This window comes from Rattus norvegicus, chromosome 11 (assembly GCF_036323735.1).
Source record: "Rattus norvegicus strain BN/NHsdMcwi chromosome 11, GRCr8, whole genome shotgun sequence".
NCBI lineage: Eukaryota > Metazoa > Chordata > Mammalia > Rodentia > Muridae > Rattus > Rattus norvegicus.
This window is the reverse complement of record NC_086029.1, coordinates 63,105,039-63,125,793: the sequence shown is the minus strand read 5'-3', so window position 1 is coordinate 63,125,793 and position 20,755 is coordinate 63,105,039. Positions and strand designations below refer to the sequence as shown.

The 20,755-nt window shown below is 38.3% G+C and overlaps 1 long non-coding RNA gene across 2 annotated transcripts; it reads right to left on the bottom strand.

Moving 5' to 3' along the window:
• Positions 1-3,630: 3,630 nt before the first annotated feature.
• LOC103693556 (uncharacterized) lies at positions 3,631-20,212 on the bottom strand. Of its 2 annotated transcripts, XR_005491306.2 has the most exons (4): positions 19,852-20,212; positions 10,623-10,727; positions 8,802-8,934; positions 3,631-7,832 (listed from the first exon to the last, which is right to left on the bottom strand). It is a non-coding gene; the product is annotated as an uncharacterized LOC103693556 (long non-coding RNA). The 2 variants fall into 2 exon arrangements; XR_595054.4 differs by having other exon boundaries at positions 3,635-8,934.
• Between the last annotated feature and the right edge of the window lie 543 nt (positions 20,213-20,755).

Below are 20,755 nucleotides of genomic sequence, written 5' to 3'. Positions count from 1 at the left end.
CTCAACTGTAAATAATTGGGCAAAGCTGCCTTGGACCACTAGGTGAAAAAATGAATTATTAAGAATGTAGATGATTAAAAAGAGATACCCATAGACATACAAGAAGCCTACAGAACTCCAAATAGATTGGACCAGAAAAGAAACACCTCCCGTCACATAATTGTCAAAACACCAAACGCACAAAATAAAGAAAGAATATTAAAAGCAGTAAGGGAAAAAGGTCAAGTAACATATAAAGGGAGACCTATCAGAATCGCACCAGACTTCTCGCCAGAAACTATGAAGGCCAGAAGATCCTGGACTGATGTCATACAGACCCTAAGAGAACACAAATGCCAGCCCAGGTTACTGTATCCAGCAAAACTCTCAATTAACATTGATGGAGAAACCAAGATATTTCATGACAAAACCAAATTTACACAATATCTTTCTACAAATCCAGCACTACAAAGGATGATAAATGGTAAAGCCCAACATAAGGAGGCAAGCTATAACCTAGAAGAAGCAAGAAACTAATCGTCTTGGCAACAAAACAAAGAGAATGAAAGCACACAAACATAACCTCACATCCAAATATGAATATAACGGGAAGCAATAATCACTATTCCTTAATATCTCTCAATATCAATGGCCTCAACTCCCCAATAAAAACATAGATTAACAAACTGGATACGCAACGAGGACCCTGCATTCTGCTGCCTACAGGAAACACACCTCAGAGACAAAGACAGACACTACCTCAGAGTGAAAGGCTGGAAAAAAACTTTCCAAGCAAATGGTCAGAAGAAGCAAGCTGAAGTAGCCATTCTAATATCAAATAAAATCAATTTCCAACTAAAAGTCATCAAAAAAGATAAGGAAGGACACTTCATATTCATCAAAGGAAAAATCCACCAAGATGAACTCTCAATCCTAAATATCTATGCCCCAAATACAAGGGCACCTACATACGTAAAAGAAACCTTACTAAAGCTCAAAACACACATTGCACCTCACACAATAATAGTGGGAGATTTCAACACCCCACTCTCGTCAATGGACAGATCATGGAAACAGAAATTAAACAGTGATGTCGACAGACTAAGAGAAGTCATGAGCCAAATGGACTTAACGGATATTTATAGAACATTCTATCCTAAAGCAAAAGGATATACCTTCTTCTCAGCTCCTCATGGTACTTTCTCCAAAATTGACCATATAATTGGTCAAAAAAATGGGCCTCAACAGGTACAGAAAGATAGAAATAATCCCATGCGTGCTATCGGACCACCACGGCCTAAAACTGGTCTTCAATAACAATCAAGGAAGAATGCCCACATATACTTGGAAATTGAACAATGCTCTACTCAATGATAACCTGGTCAAGGAAGAAATAAAGAAAGAAATTAAAAACTTTTTAGAATTTAATGAAAATAAAGGTACAACATACCCAAACTTATGGGACACAATGAAAGCTGTGCTAAGAGGAAAACTCATAGCGCTGAGTGCCTGCAGAAAGAAACAGGAAAGAGCATATGTCAGCAGCTTGACAGCACACCTAAAAGCTCTAGAACAAAAAGAAGCAAATACACCCAGGAGGAGTAGAAGGCAGGAAATAATCAAACTCAGAGCTGAAATCAACCAAGTAGAAACAAAAAGGACCATAGAAAGAATCAACAGAACCAAAAGTTGGTTCTTTGAGAAAATCAACAAGATAGATAAACCCTTAGCCAGACTAACGAGAGGACACAGAGAGTGCGTCCAAATTAACAAAATCAGAAATGAAAAGGGAGACATAACTACAGATTCGGAGGAAATTCAAAAAATCATCAGATCTTACTATAAAAACCTATATTCAACAAAACTTGAAAATCTTCAGGAAATGGACAATTTCCTAGACAGATACCAGGTATCGAAGTTAAATCAGGAACAGATAAACCAGTTAAACAACCCCATAACTCCTAAAGAAATAGAAGCAGTCATTAAAGGTCTCCCAACCAAAAAGAGCCCAGGTCCAGACGGGTTTAGTGCAGAATTCTATCAAACCTTCATAGAAGACCTCATACCAATATTATCCAAACTATTCCACAAAATTGAAACAGATGGAGCCCTACCGAATTCCTTCTACGAAGCCACAATTAGTCTTATACCTAAACCACACAAAGACACAACAAAGAAAGAGAACTTCAGACCAATTTCCCTTATGAATATCGACGCAAAAATACTCAATAAAATTCTGGCAAACCGAATTCAAGAGCACATCAATACAATCATCCACCATGATCAAGTAGGCTTCATCCCAGGCATGCAGGGATGGTTTAATATACGGAAAACCATCAACGTGATCCATTATATAAACAAACTGAAAGAACAGAACCACATGATCATTTCATTAGATGCTGAGAAAGCATTTGACAAAATTCAACACCCCTTCATGATAAAAGTCCTGGAAAGAATAGGAATTCAAGGCCCATACCTAAACATAGTAAAAGCCATAGACAGCAAACCAGTTGCTAACATTAAACTAAATGGAGAGAAACTTGAAGCAATCCCACTAAAATCAGGGACTAGACAAGGCTGCCCACTCTCTCCCTACTTATTCAATATAGTTCTTGAAGTTCTAGCCAGAGCAATCAGACAACAAAAGGAGATCAAGGGGATACAGATCGGAAAAGAAGAGGTCAAAATATCACTTTTTGCAGACGACATGTTAGTATATTTAAGTGATCCCAAAAGTTCCACCTAGAACTACTAAAGCTGATAAACAACTTCAGCAAAGTGGCTGGGTATAAAATTAACTCAAATAAATCAGTTGCCTTCCTCTATACAAAAGAGAAACAAGCCGAGAAAGAAATTAGGGAAACGACACCCTTCATAATAGACCCAAATAATATAAAGTACCTTGGTGTGACTTTAATCAAGCAAGTAAAAGATCTGTACAATAAGAACTTCAAGACACTGAGGAAAGAAATTGAAGAAGACCTCAGAAGATGGAAAGATCTCCCATGCTCATGGATTGGCAGGATTAATATAGTAAAAATGGCCATTTTACCAAAAGCAATCTACAGATTCAATGCAATCCCCATCAAAATACCAATCCAATTCTTCAAAGAGTTAGACAGAACAATTTGCAAATTCATCTAGAATAACAAAAAACCCAGGATAGCTAAAGCTATCCTCAACAATAAAAGGACTTCAGGGGGAATCACTATCCCTGAACTCAAGCAGTATTACAGAGCAATAGTGATAAAAACTGCATGGTATTGGTACAGAGACAGACAGATAGACCAATGGAATAGAATTGAAGACCCAGAAATGAACCCACACACCTATGGTCACTTGATTTTTGACAAAGGAGCCAAAACCATCCAATGGAAAAAAGATAGCCTTTTCAGCAAATGGTGCTGGTTCAACTGGAGGGCAACATGTAGAAGAATGCAGATAGATCCATGCTTATCACCCTGTACAAAGCTTAAGTCCAAGTGGATCAAGGACCTCCACATCAAACCAGACACACTCAAACTAATAGAAGAAAAACTAGGGAAGCATCTGGAACACATGGGCACTGGAAAAAATTTCCTGAACAAAACACCAATGGCTTATGCTCTAAGATCAAGAATCGACAAATGGGATCTCATAAAACTGCAAAGCTTCTGTAAGGCAAAGGACACTGTGGTTAGGACAAAACGGCAACCAACAGATTGGGAAAAGATCTTTACCAATCCTACAACAGATAGAGGCCTTATATCCAAAATATACAAAGAACTCAAGAAGTTAGACCGTAGGGAAACAAATAACCCTATTAAAAATGGGGTTCAGAGCTAAACAAAGAATTCACAGCTGAGGAATGCCGAATGTCTGAGAAACACCTAAAGAAATGTTCAACATCTTTAGTCATAAGGGAAATGCAAATCAAAACAACCCTGAGATTTCACCTCACACCAGAGAGAATGGCTAAGATCAAAAACTCAGGTGACAGCAGATGCTGGCGAGGATGTGGAGAAAGAGGAACACTCCTCCATTGTTGGTGGGATTGCAGACTGGTACAACCATTCTGGAAATCAGTCTGGAGGTTCCTCAGAAAATTGGACATTGAACTGCCTGAGGATCCAGCTTTACCTCTCTTGGGCATATACCCAAAAGATGCCTCAACATATAAAAGAGACACGTGCTCCACTATGTTCATCACAGCCTTATTTATAATAGCCAGAAACTGGAAAGAACCCAGATGCCCTTCAACAGAGGAATGGATACAGAAAATGTGGTACAGCTACACAATGGAATATTACTCAGCTATCAAAAACAACGAGTTTATGAAATTCATAGGCAAATGGTTGGAACTGGAAAATATCATCCTGAGTGAGCTAACCCAATCACATAAAGACATACATGGTATGCACTCATTGATAAGTGGCTATTAGCCCAAATGCTTGAATTACCCTAGATCCCTAGAACAAAGGAAACTCAAGACGGATGATCAAAATGTGAATGCTTCACTCCTTCTTTAAATGAGGAAAAAGAATACCCTTGGCAGGGAAGGGAGAGGCAAAGATTAAAACAGAAACTAAAGGAACACCCATTCAGAGCTTGCCCCACATGTGGCCCATAAATATACAGCCACCCAATTAGACAAGATGGATGAAGGAAAGACGTGCAGACCGACAGGGGCCGGACGTAGATCGCTCCTGAGAGACACAGCCAGAATACAGCAAATACAGAGGCGAATGCCAGCAGCAAACCACTGAACTGAGAATAGGTCCCCCGTTGAAGGAATCAGAGAAAGAACTGGAAGAGCTTGAAGGGGCTCGAGACCCCAAAAGTACAACAATGTCAAGCAACCAGAGCTTCCAGGGATTAAGCCACTACCTAAAGACTATACATGGACTGACCCTGGACTCTGACCTCATAGGTAGCAATGAATATCCTAGTAAGAGCACCAGTGGAAGGGGAAGCCCTGGGTCCTGCTAAGACTGAACCCCCAGTGAACTAGACTATGGGGGGAGGGCGGCAATGGGGGGAGGGTTGGGAGGGGAACACCCATAAGGAAGGGGAGGGGGGAGGGGGATGTTTGCTCGGAAACCGGGAAAGGGAATAACACTTGAAATGTATATAAGAAATACTCAAGTTAATAAAAAAAAAGAAAGAAAAAAAAAGAATGTAGATGATTGCTGTTAAATGTGTACTCAATACTATTTGGAAGTGTAGGCAAGAGAAGAAAACTGCTGCTCAGTCTGTACCACATCTTCCTATTGGTATTTTAAGAACCAATCCAGTTAACACTTAGTATCACAATGTTGGTAAATATACAGTGATAGTGCTGGTGTGTAGAATTCTAAGATAAGCCTACTGTTCCTAGTTGTAAGCCCTCACCCAGGGGCACAGGTAAGAACTGAGGAGATAAAGGCGAGTAGCATTGTAATGGTGTAATTAAGGTCTATTATCAGCCAGCTTTAACTTAATCAAATGATTATCTGGGAAGTTCTGGCCTAATGAGATGAACACTGTGTAAAATCGATTTAGAATTTAGAATTTGGAGACATCAGGGAGTGGCAGCAACAGATGCCTTTTTATAGGCTTTGAAGAAACAAACCATCACATCCTGAAAGGGCCACGTGGGAGAGATCAGGGAGAAATCTCTCAGTTCCAAGGTCAAAGTGTCCTAGTCTTCCATCCTGTAAGGGGCTGGATTCTGCCTCGCTAGAGATCTTGGGAAAAAACCAGAGTCAGGGATGAGCAGCAGTATCTGTGGATGACATCATGTTCTATGGGCAGGACCTCAGAAGATTACTCATCTTCCTTTGCCTTAAATCAAACAACTCCTCCTTAGACTATCATGAAATCATTGTTCTAAGTCACTGAGTTTGTGACGAGTTGTTGCATTAGCAGAGGGAACTACTATAGCTGTCAATATTGGTTTAGATCCTCCTACGGGTCAAACTCTGTACAGTAGAGAAATGTGGGTATTTAATACTCAAATGGATTTATGAAGAACCGTTCAGTGTTAGTATCTGAGACAGAGACAAATAGAGTTCCTCATTTTTTTGTTCTGGGAAAAATGTATGTAGCCCAGGCTAGAATTCATCTCTTAATCCTCCTGCCTCAGCTTTCCAAGTGTGGAGTTTCTGGCAGACATTATGACATCTGGCAAATGTGTTACATAAAAATCCTACAAATGAGAAATTAAGCCTTATAGAAGTTAAAATCTTGGATCTAAGCCACAGAACTAGTGGCTGAAGGAACTGGGATTTGAACTTGTGTTTTAATTACTCCGTTAGACTGTGTTCTTTAATGCAAACATTCCACAGAATAATGCAAGTCAATTTTGTTCTGATTACTGCCTATTCAAATACCATCTTTTGTCTTGTTCATATCCCACACAGTGTGACAAAACGCTAAAGAATAAACAGCCTTTGATGAAATCCATTTTGTACATGATTTTTCCGAAAGATCTTTATCCTAATGCTTCACCAATTATAGAAGAAAGCCTTCTGAAAATACATCCTTTCTAAAAAGTTATTTAATTGCTATTTTACCTTGAATAAAAATAATCTATTTCTATCTATCAGGTAGTAATGAGAAGTCATTATCTTGCACTCTTCTTTAATTAACATCAATCCTGATTAGTCAGAGAAAAAAAATTAGGCTCTTTGTCTTTTTTCCTTAGTTGTGATTCCTGTGGTGGAAAAGCCATTCAATTATATGTTATCATGTGTTATCGCTTACAAAAGATGTCAGTGTAATTACAGAGCCGTATTTCTAGTTTTACTTTTAAATACACTTCAATGTTAAAAATGTAGGATTCTGCATTTCCATTTTTTCCCTAAATGTAGGGAAAAAATTAAGTAATGGTCCATGAATTTATTTTCATGCTAAAATCAAAATGTACAAAGCATATGAAAGCTCAGGGATTTTTTAGAGATGCTATTTATAGTCATTTACATTGAACAGAATAAGAAAAGCACCATAGGCACTCTTTGATTGCTAGGATATATTGTTGGCTACGGTTGAGAAACGTGGAAATATTCTAAAATATCAACTAGTAATCTGAAGTTCAAATAAGATTGTTTGGCATATCTGTATAAACAGAAGTCACTGTCATATGGACCGTTATTTCTTCTTTTTGCAAGGCTTTGGTATGCTTTGAGGTAGCCGCTAGTTTGCCTGGTTTTCATGTTGGTATCTGTCTGCTCTGACCATTGAATGGTATTTTTAAGGAAGTGGGACGGGGTATGAAGAGCCTGCATTGCTTCAGGAGTTGGCCTTTAGCTAAGGTGGGATGAGACCACACACACTCAGTTTCCCTGCACTCTTGTTATTTCCCAGATTAGAGCACTAGTCCTAGTGAAAGCAGATGAGAAACTGCCTTGCATCTGACCTCGTATGCAACAAAAAGTTCATTCTAGTAAGGACTAGTAAAACCTTTTGGAATTAAAAGTCCCGTGAAACAAGCAATCAGATGAAACCAATGGGCGAGTTGCTGTTCTGGACCACAGTAGTTGACTACGTTACTTATGAGGCTGAACTTGTCTTCCTGGGCTTGTTTTCTTCTATATCCTCATCAATTCAGCATCTTGACAGTGAATGATCACTCTGGACCTACCACCTATAGTTTTTTGAAACTGTAAAAATAAAGATGAAGTCATTTTCCTTTTAGTTGCTCTTTCTGTGGCATTTCCTTGGTATTTTTTAAGGTTAACTGATCATGTCTGAAGCATCAGTGGGAACAGCAGAGTCATCTCCGTCTTACTTGAGTGAGCGGGGTTACAGATCACAGACTTGGCCTGCGAGACACCACATTCTTCATTTGCAGCTGGAGTGGCTTCTTGTTGGAGTATTTGCTGTGTTTCCATGGTCTTGAAACGACAGAGAAGATATTGTTTGGGTAAAGCACTACCGTTTTTTTAAAAATGTAAAATCTCTTGTGCTCTCATGTAAGAGAGTTGATTTTGGGAGAAAAGAAAGAAACAAAGAAACAGGAGAAAAATGCCTGTGGATTTTACATTCTTCCACCAATGGGTTCTTAAATCCTTGACTAAGAGAAAAGAGTTAAGCCCAGTTGTAGAAATTTGAAAAAAGCAAACCACATCCTGAAAGACAAATACTGAACTTGAGTCACTATTTTATCTTTGAAAAGTAATCCAGAATTAGCTTTTTGAAATTTAGAAATTCAATGTTTTTAGATATATTTATGATTTGTTAAGCACATCCTCGTGTTTTGAAATGGTAAAAGAAATAATATATGACACCCATAGCTAAAGTTAGCAAGATAATTTGGAGGCCAAACAGAAAATTTCAGCTTTTAGAGTAGAACTTGATGAGCAATGGGCATGATCCCCCTAAGACTAGGAAGTGCTTAGTGCCTAGAATTGCACTAGTTCCACTCAGAATGCTTTTTAATTTGGAATAGCTATTATTAAACAAACAAAACCAAAAAATAATCCCAACAATAACAAAAAACAAAAGCAGGGATCTTTTTGTCTCAATCTTGTAGTCTACATTCCCAGTTATAGCACCTGCAACATTAATTAGTAGTAAATGCTGACTAAATATTTGTTCCCATGAAAGTAAATTTGGCTATATCCTCAGAATTCCATTTTAATTAGAGCACAATGTGTTATTTCTCAGACTTACTTTTCATCTTTTTAAAGTTCTAAGGTGTGTTAGAAATACCCAGGCGGCAGGAATTAGAAAACATGTGTTAATAGTCAGAGAGACAATTAATGAGGGGATCTGTGTGAGTTCATATAGCAACGCTGTAACAGAGCACTGTCTGAATAGTGTCTGCTCTAAACCTCTTGTATTCTTGATTAAAGTCAAACCACCTAGTCCTTATCCAGGACCACTGATCAGGAAATCTGGAAGTAGAGCTCTGGAGCCCACTGTTCTTCAATGAGTGATTCGTCTCCAAGCAGCTCTAAGAATCCTGGAGAACTCCTTAGATGTGCAGACTCGGCCCTAAGACAAATGCAAGATTATTTATTTTTTTATTTATTCATATTTTTGTGAAAGAGAGTTTTACCACAGCAACAGAATTAAACATCAAAGGCCTCACCAATCTTGGGTTTATTTTAGTTTACAAGTCCCAGGTCATGAATTATTGGGGGAACTCAAATTGGAACTTAAGAGAGGATCTGGAGTAGGGGGAGCCTGCTTACTCATCTTCTGTCTATCTGATGCTCAGTTAGTTTCCTTATACAGCCACCTTCCTGGAGATGGTGACACCCACAGAGGGCTAGGCCCTCTTGTGTGAATTATGGATCAGAACAATCTGTCAGAGACATGACCACAGGTTAATCTGATCAAGACAATTCTTCAATAAAGGTTCTCTCTTCCCAGGCAACTTGAGGTTGTGTCAAGCTGAAAATTTAACCAGCAGATTATTAAATTTTAGATTGATTCTCCAGCCTAAGAATGTAGATGTCAGTTTCTGTTCTCAAGACATATGCCTATTCTGCTACTTCCTGCTAAAACAAGGTAACAATATTTATCTCTTAACCTCAGTCCTTTGAATATATAATATTACAAACTGTCTTTCTAACTAACCAGAGCATTCCAAATATAGTATAATACATTCCCACCTTTTATCCAAAATTCAATACCCATACTGATGAAAACTACCTTAAAATTGGGGAATCTCATGGTAATAAGAACAAAATTATGATTACTTTTCTTGAAGTTAGTAGTTACAATTCTAATTTTTAGTTTATTTCTATTATATATATATATATAATGGGAAAAATAAAACTTTTTTAATTATATAACAAAGGAGTTTAAACAGATTACTAAGCATTACAAGTTTAATTTTTTTTCACAAGTTTAATTCTAAAGTTCTGACTTTATCTCCTGGGACAACTCACCCTAAGTTAGTCAGTTTTGGCTTTTCAACACATTATAAAGCTTCTTCTCCAAGCCTTATTTCAATATCCTTAGGGGCAATTTGTTAGTAGTCACAAGTGTCCAGGAAACAGAGTCTGGGTTGATGGACAAGCACAGGATGGGAGGAGTGGGGAGTCCACAACTCTCCACTGCCTAACAGCTTTCTCTCTTAATTTTAACTTCAAGGCCAGGTATGATATTTTGTAACTATACTATCATTCAGTTATTTTAATGCTCTTGGTTATATTATATTATGGAGTATGTGTTATATAATATATTCATATATTATACATATTACTCCAGATAAATTGTACATAACAAATACAGCCAAGTCTCATTATTTGAAATGCCATGTTCTGTAAATTTACCATAAGCACTAAATTACAGACTACAGCCCTGGGGACTTCTGCACCATTTCTCTGAAGGGAAATATAAGATTAGGTTCCTGTGTGCTTTGGGGTCTCTATTACTCTACTTACCAACATAACTTGAGCTTATATGTTCTTTCATTCCTCCTGTTAAAGTACCTTTAGAAAGTGTATGTTGATTTATTACTATTGAGTTCCCAGGCTATGGCATTAGAAGTCAGTCTGAATGAAACTTATCTTTGTTTATAACACACAAATAGTCTTCCTGTACTTGGAAACGCTGGATAGAATTTCAACACTGTACCCGGGAGTGATTTTAAACAGTGAAATCACCAACAAGCAGAATGAAAGTTTGAAAAACATGACACTAAGTAAACTTCCATCAAGCCACTTACTTACATTATGGGACTGTCCTGGGCTGAGAATTGTGCTGGTGGCTCAAATATTCCACTGCTTAATGCATGCAAGGAGGACTTCCTGAGCATGAATGCGGCATATTGATTTCTGTGTGTCATGTAAATTTTTGTTAGTGAATTTTTGAAAAGATGAGAACCAGGGTTAACTTCATTTGATTTACAAAGTTAGATTTTTTTCATAACAATTTTCTATCTTTTCATTGTATTTTATGTAAAATATATATCTAATCTACATTTTCTGAAATCTGATGTGCTGATATTTCAGCATATGAACAAACTCTGAATGTAATAACTTTAAAATATTTTCAGCATATAAGAACTTTGGTGGGCTTTAATGATTTCTTACTAGTTACTGACAACTAGGACACAATCACAATCATTGTCTTTATGGAACTGGAAGTCTCTTATTGTCCTCTAGTTTTTCTTACTCTTGATATTCTCTGTCTCCTGTCATCCTTCTTGTCTTAACTCTCCCTTCCTATGTCTCTTTGCTAAAGCCCACGTGAACAGATACATACACACACACACACACACACATACACACACACACACACACCACACACAAATGCATGCACATATGATGGTGAATGCAAACACATGCACACATTCACACATACGTGCACCCGTATGCACACACATACCTGCACACACATTCACATACACACATGTACTTAGGGTTTACTTTGCCGAGGTTTGCAATCATATTCACGTAATATTTGGCATAGTAATTGAGATATGAGTTCCTCTTATTTCAGTCCCTTGTGGTCACCTTTCTGCCTACCTGTGATATTATAGGATATGACAGGACTCTTCATTATCTGCAGGCAATTTTAGTGAGTCCCAAGCATAGAGGGCTATAAGTGTTCATGGAAAACCGTGCAGAATAGGTAGGAAACGAGGGGTTTACCTACTGATTTTTAAATAAGAGATTTGATTGATTTATTTCTCTCCTATATGCAGAAATCTCTTCCACAAATCAGTCATCACATGTTGTCACATCTGTGCTAATGTATCCTGCTATATAGGTTTTAAAAATCAGGAAGCTTAAATAAGCCCAAAAACTGTCATTCATCATCCTTTAAAATACAAACATTTGATTTATTTACAATATTAGCTTCTTGCAGATCAACTTTTTGTGGAATATCACTGCAGCCAAAGGCTGTGGTGTGTATTTCTATACAGTATTATATTTATTCTCTGGAAACAAAGGCACATGAAGTAACAATGGCCTCTATGCTGAATTTTTGAATTTCTGTTTCAACATTTGCACTTTTGCAAATTTAAAAACTGTTTCTAGTGTAATTATTTCATAATAAAATTGTATTAGTGTAGATTATATATACACTACCAGTTTCCACCAGGTTTTGTTTTAGTACTCAGCTCATAACAGGGCAAAGGTTTTCACTATGTTATTGATGAGAACCTTTAGTGGTCTAGATTGTATGGGGAAAGCTGGCCTAAGCTCAGCTTGAACACCATGAGTTCAAGAAAGTATGACCAATGTGCATTAAAAATAGGACTCTGAAGGTTTGCAGGGATATAACCTTGGTTCTTCTAAGCTAATGGGCAATTCCCTGTGATCAGTAGATGCTGGGATTGTTTCTACTGTGACTACAGATGCATATGCTTCTGCAACCTCAAAAGCGTTGCTCATGCAAGTTGCAATGAGATGTGCTAATAGACATATGACCTCTGTGCTTAGTTGAATGTAAGTTAATGTAAATATGTAAGCATTAGAAATATTAGATTCATTTGAGAACATATGATCAGTGCAATGTGAAATACACCAGACTAGGAGCAATGGGAAAACACTGCCTCCATGCAAAAAAAAAAAAAAAAAAAGATGCTATGAGTAACCCAGCACAACTTATGTAGCCTCAGTTATTAATGAGATCAGGATTGATAAACCTTTAAAGATGGCCAAAGCTTTGAAACTAACGAACCTAAATTTTTTACATTGTGAGCTGAAGTTCAATTCTTAGAGACCTATGTGGGGCATGTGTTTTTTCATACATGTTACTGAAATGGAAGAATGAAGCCTTAAAAACAGAATAGTATCTTGCCCAGTGTTCACAAATATCTAATCAATATGGTAACTATGGTTTCCTAAATGACTAGTCATTATCTCACCTGTGGGGATGCTCAGTAGCTTGTCTTGAAACCTTAATGATATCAAAGCAGATTGGTATAGGTGTTGGAGTATATAATAATACAAATTCTGATCATTAATTGAGCAGTTTAATTATTACATTTCTGAGTTTATTCACAGAGATTTTAAGAATTTGTCTTTATAGCTTTTTGTCACTCATCAAATGCTCAACTTTCCCTCATCATTACTCTCTCTCTCTCTCTCTCTCTCTCTCTCTCTCTCTCTCTCTCCACTCACATATAACTTTATATGAATGAAAATATTATGTCACTGTCAAAAGAGCACTAGAAAAGCCCAGTAAAGTGCTTCTGAGGCTGTGGGTGGGGCTGAGTGGTGGAAAGTTCACCTCACATGTGCAAGCCCTGAGTTCAATCGTTAGCATGGAAAAATAGAATAATGTGTCTGGTTCTTTCACTGATAAGCCAGAAGAGACACATGTAAGGGGCTTCACATGAGTAGATCACCAAAAAGAGCATCTGCAGGCCTACCACAATGGCATAGAAATATGCAAAGGGCCTCTCAATTCAGTGCAAGATTATAAGAATTGGATGAGGAAGGATGAGTCCCAGTGTAGCCCAGTCTCTTATGTAATGAAGACAATTAGCTCTCTGGCATGTGGTGCAAAGGAACATTGTAATAAAATTAAAAAAAAAAGTCTTTCGTGAAGGTCAGACATGCTATATTTATTGCTTCCTCCTTGTCTATAAGCCAGAACATTCTATCACAGCTGTGATACAAGCCAACAAGAGCCAAATAAATCTTTGATCCTTTTGGTTCACTGTGTCATTAAACACAAGGCATTTTAAAGTCAGGGAAATTACCTGAGAAGGGTGCTGAGAAATTGCTTGGTTCAGAAAAGACTGACCACAGTGATTAAAGGCATGAAAAGCACGACCTGTCAGAAAACCTGAAGAAGCTGGAATTACTCACTTGAAAGAAGATAACAGCAGAAGATAACTTAATAACTACCCTCAAACTTAAAGAGGGCTTCCATCCCTGTTTTATCTATTTCTATAGCATTTGAAAGTACCAAAGAATTTTATTCTGAAATTTTCTCATGCCAAGCATAGTTCATTTTGTACTATTATCTTTTCTTCCAATTTAAAAAGTCTGAACTTGCATTTGGCATGCATCTGTCTGAAAGAATAAGTAGTAGGAAGTGATAATCTAATACAGTGTATGACTGTCTTTGTCTCCTCATAATGGGAAGGACAAGTTTTTTTTCCTCCTTGTCATAAACACACTTTGACAGATTCTTGTCACTTACCAAATCCAACTTTCTATGTATTAAACTCTCCTGATACTTGGTGGCAGCTATGCAGTGAGTTATTATTGCCATCTCTTAAAAATTCTGACACAAAGGAAAGTAAACAGGCTGGAAATTAAGTAGCATTTTCTGTTTTAAGCTGAAGGAAGACTTGGAATCGTTACCTTGTTATTTGAGATAAAAACTAATTTGTAGCATTTCTAAGTTGCCTTGAATCAATCAGCAAGTAATGTGTGTCAAGTACTGTTAGAAATTTGTGTGAAAGGCAACAGAAGAGAAGAAAGACTTGGCCTTCTTAAGATGCTTATGAGCTGCTGGTAAAGATAATTTAATGAATTAGAAGCTGATGAGCATCATGCACTCACCAGCATGTGTCAGACCTCTTTCAGGGAGGCAAGAATCCCAGTGGAGTCAAAGCATGCAGAGCAGGATGTCTAAGTCTTTTCTTAGCGGTTAACCCTTCTGTTCTACAAGAACACAGAGAGCCTAGCTCTTTTATGCATCCATAGCCCTGCCACATTCTATACATTTTTATCTCATCAATCTGGCCGTTCTTTGTGTTGGTTCTGCTTTGTATGTGTTTTGTTGTTGTTGATGATGTTATTGTTATTTTTAAACATTCCTGAGTGTTGCTCTAATCTCTATACATTTTTTTAATTGAAGGTGCATTTCCTTTTCCTGGTTCCACTGTCTGTATATTTTACTTTCTGAGTCTGTGAGTCACTTTCTTAATTCAGGTCCTGGAGAAGGATCCTCTGATTATTCATCCTTATTTGAATAGCTGGTCATGTCACAAGTCTTAATCAACTGTGGGTCAAGAGTCCATGTGTCTCATATTCAGACTTGCTCGCTAGGGCTTGCTCTGTAGCCAGAACTATGGGCCATGAAGTTTCCTTGGCATAAAATCAAGACAGGTCACAACCATAATTTGCATTTACAATTTGAAGAGAATATGGAATATGAATATTTTCAAAGAAGAGCATCACCATTGAAAGGAAATTAGGATAATCCCAGGTGTACATATGAACACAGGATTTAGAGAGAATGTTTGCTTTACCTGAGGAGAAAGTTAATGGTAAGCAGGGCAATGGTAAATGCGCCTGGCTAGGCTGGCTGTGAGGCAGTGCCACCCACCATAGAGAGGGTGAAGTTCTAAAACTAAGGGACTGTATTCATTCTGTGTGCAAATAAACAACTTCACAGGGGTTGAAAAATCATTTTTAAATTTAAGTTAATTGTTTTATTTATTTACATCCCAGATGTTTCCACCCTCCTGGTCTCCCCTCCAAGAGTTTGTCATCTCATCCCTTTCCCCTTCACCTCTGTGTGGGTTACCCGACCACCACCATTGCCCTCCCTATGGCATCAAGTCTCTACAGCGTTAGGCATATCCTTTCCCATTGAGGCCAGACAAGACAGTCTTCTGTTACATGTGTGCTTGGGGCTTCAGACCAGCTCACTTATGCTCTTTGGTTCATGGCTTAGTCTCTGGGAGCTTCCTGGGGTCTAGATTAGTGGACACTGTTGGTCTTCCTATGGGGTTGCCATCCCCTTCATCTCCTTCAATCCCTGACCTTAGTCCAATGGTTGTCTGTAAGTACCTGCATCTGTCTCAGTCAGCTGCTGGGGGAGCCTCTCAAAGGACAGCCATGCTAGGCTCCTGTCTGCAAGCACAACAAAGCATCAGTAATAGTGTCATGGTTTGGTGCCTGCCCATTGGATGAATCTCTAATTAGGTCCTTCACTGGGTGACCTTTTCTTTAGTCTCTGCTCCCTTTTTGTCCCTTCATTTCTTTTAGACAGGCTTAATTCTAGGTCAAAAAAAAATTGAAGGTAGGATGGTGACATCATCCCTCCACTGGGGGCCACATCTGTCTACTGGAGGAGATCTCTTCAGATTCCATCTTCTCACTGTTGGGCATTTTGGTTAAGATCACCCACATTGAGTCCTGGGAGCCTCTCACATCTCAAGTCTCTGGGACTTTCTAGAGATTTCCCCCTTCCTTCATCCCTGGCAGCTGCATATTTCCATTCATTCTCCTGGCCTACTGGGCCTATCTCTTTTCTTCTTCCCCCATACCTGTTCCTGCCTCTCTCTTCCCCTCCCCTCCCCCTCCCACTCAGATTCCTCCCTACCTCAGTCTCCTGTGATTACTTTGTTCCACCTTTTCAGTGGGAATTTTTTTCCTATTAATTCCTACTGCAGATAGTAAGGGACTTTAAAGAGATAGATAAAAAGTTGTGTTTCACTCTAGGAAAAGATCATTTCCTATCAGTTAGAAATACAGAGTAATGGATCAAATAGAGTGTGGTAAACCCAGAACTGAAGAAAATGTCTTTTTGTTTTAAGTGTAGACAGAAGATCATCACTTGAATCTTACTTTAACCCTAACCTAAACACTGACCCCGAGCCTGAGAGATGGAGCATCTTAAACATTCCTTTACCTTGAACATTTCTTTATTGTGGAGGATGTGAGGAGCTGACTTTTTAAAGTCTTTAAAACATTTAGTGTAATGAAGTCAAACATCACACAGCCAGATTAAGGCATCTGATAAACAAACGCTTGCCCTGCCCCAAATGCTATGCATGTCACTGAACTCATGGTTAGAATGGCCATCCTAAAGTCATGGAATTTCACTTGGGTTTTCGTATTTTTACTTTCAACTTTTACTGTTGATTACCTTCTTATTCTCCTACACACACACACACACACACACACACACACACACACACACACAAGCCAAGCAGGCAGGGAGAGAGTGGGTTAGGAAGGGGATGGAGAAATTATGACAAAGTTGGAGACAATAGTTAACTTTATATCTTTCAATTCTCATGTATAATTTTGACTATATTTCATCCTTCCTCATTGCCAAATAATACCCTTTGTTCATAACCTTTCTAAATACTATATTATTCATAGTTTTGCAGCTTTTTACATGTAAAGCTATATACATTATAAATTAGAATCCATTTTTGACAAATAACAAGTGACCTTTTCTTCCTGGGCTTAGATGACCTTGCTTAATAATTTAGAGAGACATTATTTAAAATTATTAAGAAAAAAATTATTCATAACTTATAAGGTTGGCTATCTTACCATTTCCTTCAAAATAGCTATGAGATTCAATTATTTTTGTTTAATAGGAAAATAAAAAATGATATAGGTCACTGATAATTATCATATGATCATACCAGTTCACATTGAGGAGAAAAAAATAGATTATGTTGTAATCCAGAAAGTTGACTATAAATTTGATGATTCTTTTAACCATGGAATTTAAGTTCCTTTTGGTACCAATATTTCTCTGCCTGAACAGTTGCTTTCTACCCATGAGCAAATCAACTCTTACCATTCACAAGCTACTGTTCCCATCACCCTGCCGTTTACTGAAAGATATGTGAAATAGTAAGATATAAATCCTGCCCACATCAAGCATATACTTTATTTGATGAAAGGACAGTCATGCACATAACATAACCCAGATGGGGCATTATTTTAGTGCATGCAGGTAACCCATACTTTGAATGAGGTTTCAGAGACCCAGTTACAAGCTACATTATTTTTAGGCGAATTCTCCACTGAGAGTGTGTTGTAGTTTGAGACTATTATCTCTGACTGTTGATTCACATTTGGGTATATGTGCTTGTTGATACAAGTTAAAGAGAGCAAATACATTTTTGCTTAACATGGTTTCTATAACATGTGTTATTTTTATGTCCTAATATGGGACTGTAATGATCCAGAATTATGGAGGAAGAGGTGAGGAGATGTTTAACCCCAGATACCTCAGGTGGAAATGGCAGGACATGGCACCCTTCCAGTTACCAACCTAGTGCCATAAATTCTGGTACCCCACCATCAACCCTAGTAAGAATTTATTACTCTGACATTTATCAGGCTTCACTCCTTATTTGATCTCTTACAGCTCCCTCCAACAACAGTCCCTGAGTATGCAAGTGCAGTATCTTCCAATCCTCTGGCCCTATCCAATAGTACACAGCCACACAAACCTTGCCCACCGAGACCTTGGCTACCTCCCCAAGAGCATAAATAACTCCAATAAATGGAACCACTTCTTGGAAGCTGTTCCTGGATGTATGTTTTTACGGGCGCACTCATCACCAATCAAGATCCTGCCTGCATCCACCTGGCTAAGTTTCCCTCCATCCAGTCTAGGTCAGTGTGCTAGAGCCCTGGGAGAAGCAGACACGGCCAATCCTCCCATTTCAGCACAGTATGTATTTTCTGTTTTTAGCTAAGAAGTAATTTAGAGAACTTAGATAATGTTGCCAATTTTCTGCTTTTATTGGGTATCAATACTTAGATTTGAAATGGACTTTTCTCATTCCGACTCAAGAATTGTGAGCAGAAGATGGATGTTACTTTAAATTGCTCATGTTTTAATAGAAGCCTGAAAGAGCTCAAACACTATCTTGTAACCTTCACTTAAAGTGAATATGTATTGGATATAGCTCTTTTGCTGGGTATTTTCAATACTCAAAGCCCTAAAATTCAAAGCAGGAGGAGGATACTGCTTGACAAATATACATTCTATTGCTCTGATTGGTATGGCTGAGAAGTTTAAACTTACGATGATTCACTGAAGGATACAGCATATGTATATCCTATCATGCCTTAGTACAGGGAGCATCTTGGACACAACACTCTCAGGTAGTTGGTTTTTCAGGCTCCTGTTGAGTGTCTTGAGTATAGAGCTTTTGCGTGCTAAGTTATAGCAAAGTAACACCCAAGATTTCCACCAGAGTCACCTTCCCTTCTCAAATAGCTAGCAGAGGAAGTTGAACTGAACACTCTCTCTGTCTCTACTATTTGGGGAACCACTTCCTCCTCCTCTCTGCATCATGCTATTTAAGGTTCCAAGTGGGTCTATACCTTGTGCAAACCTTCAGAAGTCAGATCTTAGTTGCAATCTCGTCTCTAGATAGATGACACAGTGGGTTTAGGATAGGGCATAGCACAGTCCTTGATTTACTTTCTTTTCTCTGGCCAGAGAGACAGTTTTACCAACAACCATTTTCTAGACTTGTTACCCAAGGGTTGGGTGATTTCTTACATCTCTTTTGTGAACGCATTCCTCCTAGGCTTTCTCTAGCAATTGGCAAACAGGTTTTGGTCATCACCATGCCAGATAATGGTAAGACCTGTGAATAGGGTGGGACCTGAAAATAAGATCTTGGACTCAATTTCATGAGTACCAGAACTAAACACCTTTAACAATTAAAAATAAGTAAGTAAGCAAATAAATAAATAAATAGAGAATATACTCTACAAATGTATTTATCCTGGAGTATTTATAAAGGAATTCAGTGGGAACATGGACAGGAATAATTTTTATGAAGGCTCTAGGGTATACACCGCACACAAACACACCGCACACAAACACACACAAACACACACAAACACACACAAACACACACACACACACACACACACACACACACACACACACACCAGTGAATGCTTTTTTTGTGATGAAAAAGCTAAGCTTTCTTAGATGCTTCGAAGGTTGCCCCTGCTTGAAGGAATGAGTAGACCTCTGGATAGCACACTAAGCCATTTCCCTCTCTTTAATCTCCTTTTATTATTCCATCAAATGTTTCCATGCTATGGCTTATTTGTAGCCTCCCAGATATATAGCTTACAGCTTCCTCTTATTTCTTTTCATTTCATTTACTTCATGCTTCTAAGTACAAAGAGCATTTCTGCATCAAATCCATTGTTTTAGCGAGGTGAATTTCATTGATGAATCCTCTTTAAGGATGTACGAACTTACCTTTAATGCTGTGTTTATAATCAGCTACACGGGTTTGCTCATCACACATTCACATCTCTGGCCACTACGTGCGGCACTAGAATCCTTAACACTAATGCACTCTACAAAGGATGTGTAAAAATGAGGAAGAGATTCAGGAGTTGCTTTCAGATCCAAATTCAAACCCTCGGCTTGGACTAGGACACAGTGGGACTTCGTTAGAATCGCTGCAGAGAATTTGATTGAAGACTCTAAAGGGTTTGTGCATTCCTTCTGTCGAAGCAGGTCTGTGGAATTCAGAACAATACCCCTGAGAAGCATTAACCACCAAGTCATGATTTCTCACTTCCCTGTCTCATTTGTGTGAGGAGGTAGTTTTCCTTTCGTGAGAGAGGGTAAAAATGAGGTCATTAGTTTCTGTTTTCACTCTCTTTCAGTACTGAGCCAAGCTCGGGTCTCAAGTGATGTTTTCAGAGTTCCTCTGACTGACAGAAAAGGAAATGTGCCCCTGATGAACAAGGGTAGGGTCAGAATTAACCCGTTAACAGCCAGTGCTGCAGACAGACAGGTCTCTAAACTAGCCCATTGTTTAGAAGTAAACTCTCCTGTTTGTCCCTGTCAAAATCAGAGATGAAACTGCTTTCACGAATTATACATCTTTTTCTTTTATGGAATTTTACTTATTTTGTGTATATGAGATATGCTTGCATACATTTAGGCACATTCACATAAGTGTATGGGTGAATGTGTTGTGTGGCCATGCGTTCTTCTGAGTGTACCTGCTTATGGAGGGGCCCTGATGGCAATGTTGGACATCTTCCTTAATTATTCTCTATTTTTTATTGAAGCAGGCTCTCCGGCTGAACCCAGAGCTCACTGATCCCAACTAATCTATCTAGCCAGCTTGCCCCGGAGATCCATTATC